This window comes from Protopterus annectens, chromosome 7.part0, assembly GCF_019279795.1.
Source record: "Protopterus annectens isolate FY-2018-M chromosome 7.part0, PAN1.0, whole genome shotgun sequence".
NCBI classification, from domain to species: domain Eukaryota; kingdom Metazoa; phylum Chordata; order Ceratodontiformes; family Protopteridae; genus Protopterus; species Protopterus annectens.
The window spans coordinates 1,833,324,151-1,833,343,652 of NC_056739.1; positions in this window are offsets into that span (position 1 = coordinate 1,833,324,151).

Here is a 19,502-nt window from a genome sequence, read left to right on the forward strand (position 1 = left end):
GGTAGCACTGAAACATCTCCAACATAACAGGTATGTAAATCTAACTAAACAAGAGAAGGTAGCACTGAAACATCTCCAACATAACAGGTATGTAAATCTAACTAAAAAAGAGAAGGCAGCACTGAGACATCATGTAATTAAACAAGAGAAGGAAGCACTGAAACATCTCCAACATAACAGGTATGTAAATGTAACTAAACAAGAGAAGGTAGCACTGACTCCAACATAACAGGTATGTAAATCTAACTAAACAAGAGAAGGTAGCACTGAAACATCTCCAACATAACAGGTATGTAAATCTAACTAAACAAGAGAAGGAAGCATTGAAACATCTCCAACATAACAGGTATGTAAATGTAACTAAACAAGAGAAGGTAGCACTGAAAGATCTCCAACATAACAGGTATGTAAATGTAACTAACCAAGAGAAGGTAGCACTGAAAGATCTCCAACATAACAGGTATGTAAATGTAACTAAACAAGAGAAGGTAGCACTGAAACATCTCCAAAATAACAGGTATGTAAATCTAACTAAACAAGAGAAGGTAGCACTGAAACACCTCCAACATAACAGGTATGTAAATCTAACTAAACAAGAGAAGGTAGCACTGAAACTTCTCCAACATAACAGGTATATAAATCTAACAAAACAAGAGAAGGTAGCACTGGAACATCTCCAAACATAACAGGTATGTAAATCTAACTAAAAAAGAGAAGGTAGCACTGAAACATCTCCAACATAACGGGTATGTAAATGTAACTAAACAAGAGAAGGTAGCACTGAAACATCAACATAACAGGTATGTAAATGTAACTAAAAAAGAGAAGGAAGCACTGGAACATCTCCAACATAACAGGTATGTAAATGTAACTAAACAAGTGAAGGTAGCATTGAAACATCTCCAACATAAAAGGTATTAAATGTAACTAAACAAGAGAAGGTAGCACTGAAACATTTCCAACATAACAGGTATGTAAATGTAACTAAACAAGAGAAGGTAGCACTGAAACGTCTCCAACATAACAGGTATGTAAATCTAACTAAACAAGAGAAGGTAGCACTGAAACATCTCCAACATAACAGGTATGTAAATCTAACTAAACAAGAGAAGGAAGCATTGAAACATCTCCAACATAACAGGTATGTCAATCTAACTAAACAAGAGAAGATAGCACTGAAACATCTCCAACATAACAGCTATGAAAATCTAACTAAACAAGAGAAGGTTGCACTGAAACATCTCCACCATAACAGGTATGTAAATCTAACTAAACAAGAGAAGGTAGCACTGACACATCTCCATCATAAAAGGTATGCAAATGTAACTAAACAAGAGAAGGTAGCACTGAAACATCTCCACCATAACAGGTATGTAAATCTAACTAAACAAGAGAAGGTAGCACTGACACATCTCCAACATAAAAGGTATGTAAATGTAACTAAACAAGAGAAGGTAGCACTGAAACATCTCCAACATAACAGGTATGTAAATGTAACTAAGCAAGAGAAGGTAGCACTAAAACATCTCCAACATAACAGGTATGTAAATGTAACTAAATAAGCGAAGGTAGCACTGAAAAATCTCCAACATAACAGGTATGTAAATCTAACTAAACAAGAGAAGGCAGCAATGAAACGTCTCCAACATAACAGGTATGTAAATCTAACTAAACAAGAGAAGGTAGCACTGAAACATCTCCAACATTACAGGTATGTAAATCTAACTAAACAAGAGAAGGAAACATTGAAACATCTCCAACATAACAGGTATGTAAATCTAAGTAAACAAGAGAAGATAGCACTGAAACATCTCCAACATAACAGCTATGAAAATCTAACTAAACAAGAGAAGGTTGCACTGAAACATCTCCACCATAACAGGTATGTAAATCTAACTAAACAAGAGAAGGTAGCACTGACACATCTCCAACATAAAAGGTATGTAAATGTAACTAAACAAGAGAAGGTAGCACTATAACATCTCCAAATCTAACAGGTTTGTAAATGTAACTAAACAAGAGAAGGTAGCACTGAAACATCTCCAACATAACAGGTATGTAAATGTAACTAAACAAGAGAAGGAAGCACTGAAACATCTCCAACATAACAGGTATGTAAATCTAACTAAACATGAGAAGGTAGCACTGAAACATCTCCAGCATATCAGGTAGGTAAATGTAACTAAACAAGAGAAGGTAGCACTGAGACATCTCTAACATAAAAGGTATGTAAATGTAACTAAACAAGAGAAGGTAGCACTGAAACATCTCCAACATAACAGGTATGTAAATGTAACTAAATAAGCGAAGGTAGCACTGAAACATCTCCAACATAACAGGTATGTAAATCTAACTAAACAAGAGAAGGCAGCACTGAAACATCTCCAACATAACAGGTATGTAAATGTAACTAAACAAGAGAAGGAAGCACTGAAATGTCTCCAACATAACAGGTATGTAAATGTAACTAAACTAGAGAAGGTAGTACTGAAACATCTCCAACATAACAGGTATGTAAATCTAACTAAACAAGAAAAGGTAGTACTGAAGCATCTCAAAACCTAAACGGTATGTAAATGTAACTAAACAAGAGAAGGTAGCACTGAAACAACTCCAAACATAACAGGTATGTAAATTTAACTAAACAAGAGAAGGTAGCACTGTAACAGCTCCAACATAACAGGTATGTAAATCTATCTAAACAAGAGAAGGTAGCACTGAAACATCTCCAAACATAACAGGTATGTAAATCCAACTAAACAAGAGAAGGTAGCACTGAAACATCTCCAAACATAACAGGTATATAAATGTTACTAAACAAGAGAAGGTAGCACTGAAACATCTCCAACATAACAGGTATGTAAATGTAACTAAACAAGAGAAAGTATCACTTAAACATCTCCAACATAACAGGTATGTAAATGTAACTAAACAAGAGAAGGTAGCACTGAAACATCTCCAAACATAACAGGTATGTACATCTAACTAAACAACAGAAAGTAGCACTGAAACATCTCCAACATAACAGGTAAGTAAATGTAACTAAACAAGAGAAGGTAGCACTGAAACATCTCCAACATAACATGTATGTAAATGTAACTAAACAAGAGAAGGTAACACTGAAACATCTCTGACATTATAGGTCTGTAAATGTAACTAAACAAGAGAAGGTAGCACTGAAACATCTCCAAACATAAAAGGTAAGTAAATGTAACTAAACAAGAGAATGTAGCACTGAAACATCTCCAAACATAACAGGTATGTAAATGTAACTAAACAAGAGAAGGTAGCACTGAAACATCTCCAACATAACAGGTATGTAAATCTAACTAAACAAGCGATGGTAGCACTAAAACATCTCCAACATAACAGGTATGTAATTGTAACTAAACAAGAGAAGGTAGCACTGAAACATCTCCAAACATAACAGGTAAGTAAATGTAACTAAACAAGAGAAGGTAGCACTGAAACATCTCCAAACATAAGAGGTAAGTAAATGTAACTAAACAAGAGAATGTAGCACTGAAACATCTCCAAACATACAGGTATGTAAATGTAACTAAACAAGAGAAGGTAGCACTGAAACATCTCCAACATAACAGGTATGTAAATCTAACTAAACAAGCAAAGGTAGCACTAAAACATCTCCAACATAACAGGTATGTAAATCTAACTAAACAAGAGAAGGCAGCACTGAAACATCTCCAACATAACAGGTATGTAAATCTAACTAAACAAGAGAAGGTAGCACTAAAACATCTCCAACATAACAGGTATGCAAATGTAACTAAACAAGAGAAGGTAGCACTGAAACATCTCCAACATAACACGTATGTAAATGTAACTAAACATGAGAAGGTAGCACTGAAACATCTCCAACATAACAGGTATGTAAATGTAACTAAACAAGAGAAGGTAGCACTGAAACATCTCCAACATAACAGGTATGTAATTGTAACTAAACAAGAGAAGGTAGCACTGAAACAGTTCCAAACATAACAGGTAAGTAAATGTTACTAATCAAGAGAAGGTAGCACTGAAACATCTCCAAACATAACAGGTATGTAAATGTAACTAAACAAGAGAAGGTAGCACTGAAACATCTCCAACATAACAGATATGTACATCTAACTAAACAAGACATGGTAGCACTGAAACATCTCCAACATAACAGGTATGTAAATCTAACTAAACAAGACAAGGTAGCACTGAAACATCTCCAACATAATAGGTATGTAAATGTAACTAAGCAAGAGAAGGTAGCACTGAAACATTTCCAACATAACAGGTATGTAAATGTAACTAAACAAGAGAAGGCAGCACTGAAACATCTCCAACATAACTGGTATGTAATTGTAACTAAGCAAGAGAAGGTAGCACTGAAACATCTCCAACATAACAGGTATATAAATGTAACTAAACAGGAAAAGGTAGCACTGAAACATCTCCAACATAACAGGTATATAAATGTAACTAATCATGATAAGGTAGCACTGAAACATCTCCAACATAACAGGTATGTAAATGTAACTAAACAAGAGATGGTAGCACTGAAACATCTCGAAACAGACACATCTCTGTTTATTAGACCTGCCGACAAAGGAGGTATGACAGTAGTGATGGATAGGGAGTTTTATTTTAATTAATTACATCATATGCTATGTTATATACAAGTATATAAAATCATTAGCCTTGTGGAAATACATACAGTGCAACAATTGATGAGGTTAATATCAATGACAGTATACTTAGATACAATTTGTCATTAGAACTGGTTCAGTTCCTTACAGTTGAACATCCCTTGATTCCATAATTTCAAGGACAGCCTAAAATGCATTAAAATAAAGTTAGGCCACCCTTTAGACCAATTGTAGCAGGCAAAGGATGGCTAACACAACCATACTCTATCTTTGTTGAAAGGCAGGTGAGACCAGTTTTAAATGAAGTAGAAGTCGTGCTAAAAGACTCAAAAAATTTCCTGGAAAGCCTCTTTATATTCAATCAGGTACCAAATAATAGTGAGAACATGTATCTACTAACACTTGATGTGGCTTCCTTATTCACCTCAATTCCTAATGAGGAAGGCCTACACCTATTAAGATATTTTCTTACAATGAAAAGTGGATATAATAAAATATTGATAGATACTACATGTATGTTTATGGACATAGTAATTAAGAATTGTGTATTTGTCTTTGATGGTACATACTATCTCCAATGAGAAGGCATAGCTATCGGCACTTGTGCCAATAGCTACGCCAATGCAGTTATGGCACAGTGGGAGATGGAATGTATGTTTCCACTTTAGTTATACAAGAAATATGCGAGTTTCTATCGTCGCTTTGTGGATGATATTTTTCTTGTATGGGTAGGTCCCTTCTCACTACCTATAACTTTTGTAGAAGTAATAGAAAATACAACAAACTTTCTGAAGTTTGAATTGAAATATTCTACAAAGGGGATAGCATTCCTAGATGTTTTTTGTTTCAATAAATGCACAAGGTTTCTTTGAGACTAGGATATATCGCAAAGACTGTTATACTAACACACTTTTGCACAGGTCTAGCATGCACCCAAGGAAAACATTTAGGAATATAGTGAAAGGACAAGGGATGCATGTATCATGTTTGAGTAATCAGGATAATGTGTTTACTGAAGGTCTTGTTCAACTAGATAAAATTTTATATTAAAGGGGATACCAAGATACAGAAGTAGTACCAGTTTTACAAGAAGTTAGAACAATGAGAGACAGTAGAGCTAAACCTTATTTTTCTAAAAGTCCCAATATAGCCTTACAAGTGGAGAATGTAACAGCAATGCATAATAAAGTGAATTTGGTTAAAGTCATGATACCAGACACCAGTGACATTAACAGAGTTAAGAATGCGTTCTATAAACATTGGCCACTGTTAAAGACTGATAATAAAATTATAGCAGTGGTTGTGGAAGAACCCAACTTCTGCTTTGAAGAATAGAAAAAAATCTTAAAAGGATGCTGTGTTAACTGAAAGAAATAATAAATACATCTGGTTTGACAATGACAAGATCTAGGAAGTGCTGTCATTGCAATATGTGCCAATTCATTAAACAAACTAATCAGTTTGTACATCCTAAAACACAAGTAGTATATAAAGTGTATAACCTGATGGATTGTAATAGTAGGAATATAATATACTTGGCACAATGTGACTGCTGCTTAAGATTCTTTGTGGGCCAAACTAATAGAACACTCAAGGAGTGTATGAGGGAACATACCAATAGTATAAAGAATAGGGACTCCATTAGTGCATTGTCCAAATATAATGAAATGAGTATTGTAAACCACAATTTCAAATTTATAGGCCTAGAACAGGTTAGTCCTGGAAATAGGATGGGGAATATTATAAATCTTACAGAAAAGAGTGAACTTAGAAGGGATTTTAAAACTTTGAGCTGAAAAAGGGCTGAGCCTTAATGGTAAGATATCTATGAGGAGTGTATTGGAAGCAAGGAGGTTACCTCGTAAATAGTGATGCACAGATATACATTAGATGGTATTGGAAGAATATTGTACATTTACTTTCTGAACTACAATATACTAACATGAAATTGGTCCTACATTTTAGTTGGACCAAGGAATATTTAGTAATATGTGTAAAAGTATGCATATAAGTGAATCTATTTATGTAACTATATGGTCAGTTTTATATGAACATGCATGCAACAGGAATTAATGGTTGGTTATGTATGTTAAGGCTGTTTCATATAGCTTGGGCTAGAAGTGCACATATATATATATATATATATATATATATATATATATATATATATATATATATATAATTTTTTTAAATATATCCGGCTATATACTATGATATGCACTCTATGGTTTATATATAACAACAGATATGCAGTGGTATCGATAATGATACCATATATAATTTGAACATGTCTTATAGCTTAGTATATGTAGCTCAAATGATAAATGATTTTTGGCTAGCTATAAATATTTCCATATGAAGTGCAGTTTAGTTTTTAAAAATGCATGTATTTTCTATGATCTATCATTTTTTACTACTATTTATGTAAGTATCTATTTGATAAAATTAGTTTGAAGATGTAGATTGATGTCAATATTAGTAGCAATTTGATGGATGTAGAATAATATACTTATATGGGCATATTATAAAGAGTTGTATTGATTTTATATAATACCATATATGCTGAATATATAATGGAACTGCTCATGTTTGTGAAAAGATTTCTTAAAGTATATATATATATATATATATATATATATATATATATATATATATATATATATATATATTTATATATATACACACACACACACGAGGACTTATTATTAGGTAAATCTGATGCTACATAGTCTTTATGTCATAGGAAATGCACTTTGCAAGTAGCTGAACAGTGAATTATTCAGATGGCTATGTTTTTAAGGAACGGAGGCATGGCGTGATGACTTCACGATTAGGAGTGCTTTTGCAAAGTAAATAATAGAGTGAGTGCTTAACAGTATTCATGCTAAAAAAGGGGGTTTATTGTAAAAGTAAACTGGATAAGTGTATATTTAACTGCATACTGGAACCTAGTATGGATATATAGATAAATAGGCTTGTCATTCATCTATGTTTAAGAAGGTGCAGTAAACTGTTTATTTGAACGACGCAAAATAGAAATCACTTTGTGATTGATTTTTGACAGCATACAAGGGTTGTAAGCTGAACGATTATGTTATAACATGTTTGATGGTACTATATCTTTCATTTGAAAGGACCTAGCTACACCACAGGATAGACTTGGAGGGATATTTAAATGTGTGCAATATGACTTGATCCATGAATGTGTAAGCAATGATGTACTGATTTGAATGATTTAGGTTCTGGAGTCGAGCGAGTGCTTGACCATATAATCAGTTATACCAAGTAGGAAATGTTATGTAACAATGGTATAAATTTATTATTGTGTGACAATCTATATATAACAAAATCAACTAGATAGCTAGTTGATCTAGAAATGCACAATACAATTTATGTTGCTAAGGATGAGATATGCATATATTTTGAAGTGGAGCATGCATAGAATTTTTTATGTGATGAATTTTGAGAATTATAATGTGAATTTTATTTATGTATCAGCAACTAAATAGTTAATTTATTGCTGTTTTAATCTATGATGTCAAGCAACTAGGGGGCGTTTTGTGCTGAAGTGATTTGCTACAACAAACATTTGAATTTAATTAGGGGGAGGTGTTATGTATAAATGGAAATGTTTGGCAGTTTATGCACTTTTATTTGTAAATGGTCTGATGAAGCCACATTTTGTGGTGAAAGCGCTTACCTACTTGAAAATAAATGTGATTTTATTTTACTGAATGGTGATACAAGTCATGCTTCAGTTTACTGTTACTGTTTTCTGCTAAAATGATACATTACATAACAATTGAGTGTTTTTTTTTTTTTTGGCTGTTGCTTAGTTATTTGAGAGATCACAAGCTGTAATGTTTATTCTTATTATTAGCTCCTTCCAAACATGCTTATACAGTCCATAGACTTTAAATTATGAGACCCTTCCAGTTTTTTATTAGTATATTAGTATATTTCCATCCTTACATACACACATATCAGTACTTCAAGAATGGGCAACAATGCCCATCCAGTTTTGCCAGAATACCATTCACTACTTCATGTGGTGTGTTTCCAGGCTGTTCTTAAAATATCCAAAGCAATATTTGTCCTGTTCCATTTTACAAGCCTGCTCCATGCAGTGGCCACTCTGCCAGTGAACCACTCAACACACTTTCCATTCCCACAGATATTTCCACGAAGGAAATCTGATGACTCTCTATCACTTTCTGGCAACCCCAAGCACCCCTAGAATCAGCTATCCTCATATGACCAACACGTCTGAGCAAGATCACCTCCCAGACCACTTCAAAGAGTACTGCACAAGACCAAGTGCTTTTAGTCTTTCACAATAACTCAGGCTCCCACTCTTATGTAAGTCCTTAATGTGTTTGGACCAAAATACATTTTAAATATAAAATTGTGCTTATTATTTATTTTTATCAGGAATCAAATAATGAGCTAAATGAAGTGTTGGGAGATCATCAATATGTGTACATGTTGTTTAAAACAGCCCTTTTATTTTATATATATATATATATATATATATATATATATATAAAATTTATTTATTTAACATTTGTTGACCGGAAATGTCCGACTAGGTTCCACAGAGCCTGTTTTCAGTGGAGGCCCGGGGAGGAAACGCTCCAGATGCATGTCTTTGGAATGTGGGAGGAAACCGGAGTTCCCGGAGGAAACCCACTTGAACACAGGGAGAACATGCAAACTCCACACAGAAGGCACCCCAGCCAAGAATCAAACCAGAGAACCTCTTGCTGTGAGGCGACAACGTTGTTTTTATTTTTATTTTTAAGTTATTGTTCAATGTGAATAAATACTTGATGGTTTTAATGAATGCAGTTGTCATCTATGGTAATGAAGGTGAACTACACTTGCCGATATTCAAGTAGAGCTGATTATATACGCTGTGCTTGGGAAGACAATACATTTGAAACATTTATCTTATGGCTGCTCAACCAAGCGTCTTGCTGAGATTTTTTGCATGTGGAGTACAATCATAAGCAAACACCTGTAGGCGTTGCAACAAACAAACAAACTTTTGTGTTGAGAAGTGGTAGTGGAACAAACCTGCTCTGGCCATGGTCTCAGTGCTGCTTGTTCTTGTATTCATACTCTATTTTTTCAGCAGTACACACCTGTTTGGTTCTAGTTTTGTCGTGTTTGGATATATATATATATATATATATATATATATATATATATATATATATATATATATATATATATATATATATATATATATATATATATATATATATATATATATATATATATATATATATATATATATATTTATATATATATATATATTTTTTTTAACCAAAAACGTCATTGCCGAGAATCATCTTGGCGGCTCCTCAGAGCCATTAAGCATTATCATCACTCTGTCTCCATTAACACAGAAACTTGGAAGTATCTATTTCTGTTAGTGTGTCTGTGTACTGCATACCAGAGGCTCCCGATGCACCTGTAGCAAAGCTTCACTTCTCTGCAACTTCACCTTTCAGTGAGGCAGTAGCCAGAAAAAGAACGTAGAGCAAACAGATAAAAAAAAAACCTCCCAACAAGCCACCATAACAAGAGACAACACAGTCCTCCAGTCCTCCCACCCCTCACTCAGCAGATGTACAAACAAACCATTTTCTACCAAAATATCTCAAATCACAGTTCTATCCACCCCCTTCCCCTGGATCCAGGCTAAAACACCAAATGTCTCTTCCTAATACACAAGCATCAGTAAATCTTGATCACAAGCTGCAACCCACATCTTCCCGGAGACAAAAATGGCAACATATAACAGCTGCCAGACACAGCTGCATCCACATACACCATGTCAGGCTTAATCAAACACCACTCAAAGCTATGATACCTGCCATAATTGATATTAATTTTGTTTAGATAGAATAAAAAAATGATGTTTAGATAGAATAATAATGACATTTATACTAGCTGCCAGTAAGGGCTGCATCCACGCACACCATATCAGGATTGATCAAATAGCACTCAAAGCTATGATACATGCCATAACTGATATTAACTATGTTTAGACAGAATAATAATGACATTTGTACTAGCTACCAGACACAACTGCATCCACACACACCATACCAGGATTGGTCAAACAGCACTCGTAGCTGTGATACCTGCCATAATTGATATTAACTATATTTAGACAGAATAATGATGGCATCTGTACTAAGAGCTTGCTACTATTATTTAACCAGGATATACATGACATTTCTAAATCATACTTTAACTGAAGAAGGCATTAGTCTCCATGACAGCATTTCTTTTTCAAAACACTCTACAGTTACTGCTGTTATATATGATGTTAATTTGTTACATTTGAGTCTGAACTCTGATGGATGGTACCTTGTTGAATTAGTTAATTAATTACTTAAATGATTATAAGTAAAATCAATAAAAAATTAACAAGATAAATATTCATTGAGTTCAAGTAGGGGAATAGAAACTTCTATGTTTGTATTATATGTTGCTTTGTTTGGCTTATATATAATGTAAATAGAAACCCATCTTGACCTACCTTTGTTTGTGAAGAATTATTGGACTATTTGAACATTCTGAATAAATCATTACTGTTTCTCACTTGTTTAAGAATCCCTCCTTTTTTTAAATAAAAGCAGATGACAAGTGATGTACCGTATCAGTTGATACTTTGAGAGCTGTAGTTGTAAGAGTTATTTTTTGGGACAGCTATCTTGGAATGAGTTTTTTGTTTCTTCTTTCTAGCATCAGTCCAAGGATTTGTTTCTTTTATTCTTTTAAGAGTAGGGGCCATCCATTCCATTTCATCTGGGATAGACACTAAGTTGTTGTTTTTGATGAATATAGTAGCTTCTTCTAAGTAATTAAATGTTCTCATCTCATTGGCAAAAAGTATTTTTATCTTGGCTGGAAAGGCCAGCTGGGCTTTAATGTTGTTTTGTTTCAACAGTTTTATTATTGGACAGACTTTTTTCCTTTGTTCTAGTATTCTGGAAGAATAATCATTGTTAAACCTTATCAGGCTTTGATTGTATTTTAAGGATGGTTTTCTCCAAGCAGATTTTAATATTAGTTCCTTGTCCAGAAATGAAAGACATTTTATAACTATGGATCTAGGTGGAGTATTTGTTGAGTTAGAAGCAGGTTTCCTCAGTGCTCTATGTGTCCTTTCAATTCCAAATCAAAGTCCCTCTTTCAAGTCTAAAAATTCAGGAATCCAGGTTGTAAAGAATGAAATAATGTATTCTGTTTCAATGTTTTCAGGCAGACCAAAGATCCTTATGTTGTTTTTCCTTTCCCTGTTTTCTAAGTCATCTATTTTGTTAAGCAGTCATGTATTTTGTTTAAACAGAAATTCTTTTTGGAACTCTTCATCTTTGAGTCTCCATTCAATGTCATTTAGAGAAGTCTCTGTATTTGTTATTTATGTATGGTGTTGCTGTAGTAGTTCCTTAATAGTATCACTCTGTTTTTGAGAATTTAATTTGAGGGTTTCTAAGTCATTTGTAAAGCCATCCATCTTCAAAGATAGTTCTTGTAAGGTAGATGTGATCAATTGCAGTTCTTTTTTCAAAGCAGCATCTGGGTGAGAATTCCTTGAGTTGTCCATATTCAGTGACTCAATATATCTTCAAGTTACTTAGGTTCATAGGTTCATAGGTTCATACTAGGCTATCTGCCCGAGGGCATTTACAAGCCTAGCCCATAGTTTTGTGGCTTACGCCACCCCTTTAGTATAGGGAACTATACCCATTATTTTGCTGTGCCTCTGTCGAGCAGTGACACTGAGGTAATCCCTGGGTTATATCTGCGATCTCCCATCCATTGGTCAAGATTTCTCTTGAACAAGGCCAGCGAGGTGCTCTGCCTCACATATACTGGGATTTTGTTCCACAGCATAGGGAGTCTTTGGGTGATGAATCTATCCCTCCAGCACGTCCTATTAATAGCCGTGTCGAGGTTTAAGTCTCCGCCCTTGTGGCTCTGACGGATCTAGATTTTTGAGGTGAAGCATATTCATCAAATCTGGGTTTGACATGGCCTTGTATGTCAGGCAAAGGTCACCTCTGAGCAAGCGGTAAGCGACTGAATAGAGCTGGAGTTCTTTCAGTCGGGCAGCATAGGACAGATTTTTGAGACCCTTTATCCTTTTGGTGAGGAACTTTTGTGGCCTCTCCAGCTGCTGCAAGTGTCGGGTCAGATACATTCCGAATGGGGCATTGTACTCAATCATTGGTCTGATGAGTGAGTATAGGGAGACTATGACCTCCCTTGATCTAGATGTGAATCCCTTCATGATAAGGTGGGCAGTGTAGAAGGTCTTCCTAACTACTTTAGCTACATGGGTGTCGAATGACAGGCTACTGTCAACCTGGGTCCCCAGGTCCCTGATAACTTCTTCTGTGCTCAGTGGATTGCCACCTATATGGTAGCTAGGGGTAACCTTGTTTTTCCCGAAGGGTATGACAATGCATTTTTTGGCATTTAACTTTAGGCCATGGCTCTGGCACCAGTTATCCATTTCTGTGAGACCCTTCTGAAGGATATCTGTGTCAGATGTGTTTTCGACTATGGCGCCCAGTTTGTAGTCATCTGCAAACTTTGTCAGCCATAACCCTCCTGTGTTTGCTTGTACTTCGGAAAAGTAGATGCCAAACAAGAGTGGGCCCAGGACTGAGCCCTGTGGGACACCACTTGTGACAGGCTTTGAGTCTGACATGGCGCCAGCAACTCTGACCCTGTGGGTTCTGTCACTCAGCCAGTTTGCAACCCATCTTGTGATGTATGGGTTAACATTTAAGCTGATGAGTTTTTCAATGATACCTGAGTGGGGTATTGTATCGAAGGCCTTCGCCAGATCGAGGTAGGCTGTATGGACTGCCTTTCCCTCATCAATGGCTTTGGTGACTGTTTCAAAAAGTCAACCAAGTTTAAAAGGCATGATCTGCCTTTGACAAAGCCAAACTGGGTTTGATCCAAAGTCTGCAAATTCCCTATGTCTTTATTTATGAGGTCCATTATGATCCTCTCCATGGCTTTGCAGGTAAGGCTTGTCAAGCTAATGGGCGGTAATTTCCAGGGTCGGTGGAGGCACCGCCTTTGTGAAGTGGGACCACAGTTGCAGTGCGCCACTCCCTGGGTACGTATCCAGAGGTGAGACTATGATTAAACAGCTGTCCTAGCTGTGGGTTTAATTCCTCGTTGAGTTCGTGGAGCACACAGCCGGGGACACCATCAGGTCCCATGGATGCTGTGTTTTTGCTTTGGAGAGAGCAGTTCTCACTTGGGTGTTAGAGATGTTTGGGGGGCTGCAATCATTTGGTATAGATATCTCTCCTTTTGGGGGTGGGGGAGAAGTTTGCACTGAACCTGTCAGCCAGTATGTTGGCAATGTCTGTAGGATCAGTAATCTTCACATCATTTTGAACTAGTTCTGAGCATATCTGGGAGTTTCCTCCCAGGTTTCTAACATAGCTAAAGAAGGCCTTATGATTGTCTTTTGAGTCCTTAGCTATTTTTCTCTCAAAATTTGCTTTGGATGATTTTATGAGAGCTCTTAGTTTTTTACTTATAGTGATCAAAGGTGTCTTACCTTTTAAGGATTTTGCTCTATCTTGTAGTAGCTTCCTCCTTTTGTTGTAGAGTTTGTTTATGGCTGGGGTCCACCAGACTGGACGCTTGCCTTTGGTACAAAGAGTCTTTGTTTTGCTTGGGATTGCCTTATCCATGCAGTCCTGCAGGTGCTGGTAGAAGGCATTTGTAAGTGATTCAGCAGCTTGAGTACTGTTTTCCGCCGTCTCGGGGGCCTTAAAGGAGACCACACTAGTCTTTAGAAGTGTGAAGTCGGCTTTCGAGAAGTTCTTTACTGTGGTCTTTTTTATTTCAGGTGGGGGTGGGATGAGGACCTCCAGTGAGATTAGTTTGTGATCTGATCTCACCAGTGAGGGGTATACTTCCGGTGTTGAACATTGTGCTCCCATGTTCGTGATGACGAGATCAAGAATGTTTTCTCCTCTTGTGGGGATGGTGACTAGTTGTTCCATGGCATTTGAGTTTATGAATTCCAGGAACTTTTGGGCTAGGGTGTTTGGGCTTGAGTAGTGTTCCCAGTCTATGACAGGAAAATTTTTGTATGTCTCCACCAAAATTGATATTTATGTCATTTAGTAGTTTATCTATATATTTCTGATGTTTTAAACTTGAAAATAATAACATTTTCCTATATTATTATACAAGTTTATGGAGCTCTCAAATTCACTGCTCTCAGTTGGCCATCTAGGCTCTCCCCCACGTATTAGTAGACTTTGATGTACTTGTGTTTTTTTCTGGCTGACTTAGTATTCAATGGGTGAAGGTGAGTTGATTATAAGCAGGTACATTTGGTAGTTCAAGCCAAGACAGTTGTCTTAAAGCCAAACAATGATGGGATCTGAAATTTGATTATGTAGCAAACTTTAAGATTTTATTATAGCGAGTTTTGCTAGTTCAGATTTCTTAATATTTGTGAACATTTGTGAGGCATATAGTAGTATAGAGATAAGATGAGTTCTTGCTACAGTGGCCTTAGAAGATTTGTTTAGAAAGTGCTGATTTCTGTACTGGGATTTTAGTTTTTTGTGAACTTTTTTTATTGTTTGGAGTATGTGTTTGCCATATTTCATATGTAAATTTATTGCATGTAGCATGAGATACTATAGCACATTTATAAATAAAACAACTCATGGCTCACAGCTACAGAATCCAGTCAGCTGATATATCCAGGTATAAAATCACAAGACATTTTTTTTTCTTTTTGTGATATTTGTTCCAGTATATTATTACAAACTATGGGTTTATAATTTCCTTGACAAAAAGCTTCCCAAAACAGGTTAGAAAAGGAAGACTTTCATGTCATATGTTAAGTCAATTCAGTAAAGAAGTTGAGAGTCAGCATTGTAGGTATTGCTTGGTATAAACATCCACTGCCTAGCTGTAAAGATCCACATCATCATCCTTTATTCAAATTCATTTTCAGTAACTCCATAACCAGAATATACTTACTTCAGGAAACAACAACTATCTGGCACTTTGGCAGCTTCACAACTGTCTCCATGCCAGGACACATTTGGTAGCTTTTTTAAAGTGGGGGGGGCACCTATTCTATAAATTTGGTGACAGAGAGGAGAATCCCTTTCAAAATAGTTTGATTACTTATCTGAGACCTCTAGTTCTTTTGATTAGTCATGTTGCTTGCTGTTTCTCCAGAGAAAGTTAACTCAACCTTTCAGAGAAATCAGAAAGAATAAAGTCCAATCTGGAGGAGAGCATGAGTGGTTGCCATGGTACCCAACTCCTTTCAAGGGTGTTGTTCTGTTTCTGAGTTGTTACCTTTGCAGCCAACTGATTAGATTATCTAGGGTAACAGAAGTGAAGATGGAGTTTTCTACTCACTCAGAATCTTATTTTCTCACATGATACTGGTTTACCTCATTAAACTACCCCTGAATATGATACATTTTGTAATATTGTTCAGTAATGAATGATGTCTTTATTCCATTCTTTTCCTTTCTTGTTAAATCAGTTTCTGTTAACCCATGCACTTTTATACATTTGAGATGATTATTGTTTTGTTTTGCTGTTCAAAAGGGTAAAGTTTGGAGTTAGGCAGACACCCACATATTTATAAACATGTGTGTTCCAAATGATTACAAGATGTGAATTGTCAGTTATAGTTAACAGACTGTGCAGGGAAAGTACCCCAGGCATATTTCCATTTAAGTTGTTGGAAATATTTCATTTGTGGTTTCTAAGCATATACAATGGAATTAGCCATCAAATTAAGAATATCTAAAATATCAAGCACATCAGCTAAATTATTGATAGGAACCACCTTCTATTGCACGTAAATGTGATTGTTTTTATATCTCCTTAACAAAGATTCTAGAACTATTACTATTTTTATTTATTTGTCTGACTTTTATATGTGTGTTTCAGTTTGTTTTCATGTTTAGTGTACTGTTTCGAATTCATCATTTTCAGGCTACACTAGTGAATACAAAACTCTAGCAAAATTTGAGCAATAACAAATGGTGTGAAAAACAAAGGTCAGTCCAGATAATAAATCAGAATAAAATAAAATAATAAAAAAAAATACTTACAACTTGTTCTGTATTGCAAGGTAAAAGATGTATGGACTTCACATCTGCTTCCTTTGATCAAGATGTAGAGTGCCATGAAAATTTGAATATAGGGTTTATAACCCTTGAGAATGTGAGTGTGCTCAGCAATCAACATTTTTCTATAAATTGTCTATAGACAGGTCATTAAGAAATTTTGCAGCAATTTTGGAATCCCTGTTTGTGATATTGACAGGCCTACATGATGATGAAAGGGATAGGTCCCTTCCCGGTAAAGAAAGATCACTTAGCATGCCCAAGAAAAGCATACTAGAGTAAAGAAGGCAGGTATGGAAGAATTAATCTGTTGACATTTTTTTTATAGGAGGCATGTATGCCCAGTTTCAAATATTTGATTTCAGATACAATTTCATCTGCTGAAATAAGTGCATCAAAAAAATTTGGTTCTTGTTTGGATAAAGTGGGCATATCTCAATTTAGAAGACAATTTTGTCTCTCAGCTTGAATACACAACCTGAACTGAACAATGTTTCATGCAAAATTACAATATGTGAACTGCTCTATTGAAAATTATTTTAAGTAGAAGTTAATGGTTCCCATCTTCCTAACCTAACAATATAGTTAAGATCTTACTGCAAAGTTTCCACATACCACTGTATAAGGGCCTATATTTGATTATGTAAATTTTGAGAGATTTTCTTTGAAGAACTATTTCCTGAGGAGTTCTTTAAAAGCATGGTGAGACTGATTGGATAAGTAATGTTCATGCTGCTCATAACATACATACATACATACATGCATACATACATACATACATACAAATATTTCAAGCACAAGCATTAATTCTCTTCTAACTTGCCAATATACCAAAACACTTGTTCTCATAATAAGTGTCCAGGCTGTACTTAAAAATATCTAAACTAGTGCTTCTCATTCCTACAGAATCTTATACATAGGTTGTCTGATTATTCTCTAGTATGTTTTGTTAACCCCAAACATTCTCAGATGTAGTTGTCACTAAAGGCCTGAATAAGATCTCCTCTTAGATATCTGTAAGAGACACTGTACAAGTTAAGATATTTTAGTCTTTCATAATAACTTAATTTTTCACACACATGGATACTCTTGTTATATTTCCATTGCACTCTTTCCAGTTTACTCATGCTTGTTTTCTTGTAGGGTTTCCATATTGTTATTCCATAGTCAAGTTTGGGTCTAATGTAACTAACAAACAATGACTTCATTATTTTGATTTCCAAGACTTTATAAATCTTTTTATACAACCTATAGTTCTATAACTATCATTAACCAATTCATAGCTGAATATATCCATATACACATGTCCTGAAATGAGTCTACAGTTTCAATCACTGTGTGCTGTATTAAATATTCACCTTTCAATTTATGCCTACCAAATATCATATGCTTAGTTTTTAATGCATTTATCAGCATGTTATTCTCATGTGCCCAAATGGTCAACATAGTCAAGTTATTTTGTAGACATGCTTTAATTGTAACATGTGTAATCAGTATACCAAATTTCAGGTCATCTGCATATAGACTGTAGAACACCTCAGATGAAAAGGTCTGAAGGATACAATCTAAGCAAGTAAGGGCATAGGATAGAGCCTTGTGGGACACTCTAACTGTAACCTAGGATTTTGCCTGTCCAGTTGTATGATACTTGCCATGTCCTATTTGTAACCCATGCAGCTATCCATCTTATCAAAATTACATCAATACCTAGTTGTTCTAATTTATTGATCAATGTTATGTCTATTACCCTGTCAAATGCTGAAGTTAAATCTATATAAATTATACTACAACACATTTTTTCATTCATATCTGTTATTATATTGTTAGAAAACATCATGTTACAGGTGGTAATACATCTGTTTTCAACATATGGATGCTGATATATGGTTTCAAGTTCCAACCTATCCATTTCTGACAATAACTTATCCAATATTACCTTCTCCATTATTTTTCCACAACATGAAAGTAGACTTAAGGGGTTCCGGCGCCTAGGCAGCGAGACATTTCCCTGCGATACATTTTGGCTGGGGACACATGGCTGAAGTGACATTCAGCTGCAGAGAAATATGGCTGTTTGTTTTCCCCCTGTGAATTTGGTTATTGAAGTTGTAGGTATGACAACACATTCTTCTCTTTGCCCACAGGGAATTTGCAAACAGCCATATTTCTCTGCAGCTGAATGTCACTTCAGCCATGTGTCCCCAGCCAAAATGTATTGCAGGGAAATGTCTCGCTGCCTAGGCGCCTGAACCCAGACTTAAGGGTCTATATGACTCTGGGTTTGTCCTACTCCCCTTTCCCTTAAAAACAGGTTTAATAAGCGCTTGTCTCCAATCTTGAGGACTCTCCCCATATTTATATGGCCTTGTGAATAATAGATATAATAGTACTGTAAGTTCTTGCTGAAGTGTTCTCAGGTCATTGTTACTAATTCCATCTCCTCCCTGTGCTTTGTTTGGATCCAGTTTGCAAAGTTATTTGTCAATATAATCTAATTTGATTCCAGTATCTGAGGTTACTTGGACGTCACTAGGACAACTTAATTACCCTTTTGTGGAGACAAACTGTTTTGCATAAGATTTTGTAAATATATCTATAATCTGTTGTGTCTGAGAATAAATTTTAAAATCTGACCAAACTGTTTTGCATGAGATTTTGTAAATATATCTATAATCTGTTGTGTCTGAGAATAAAT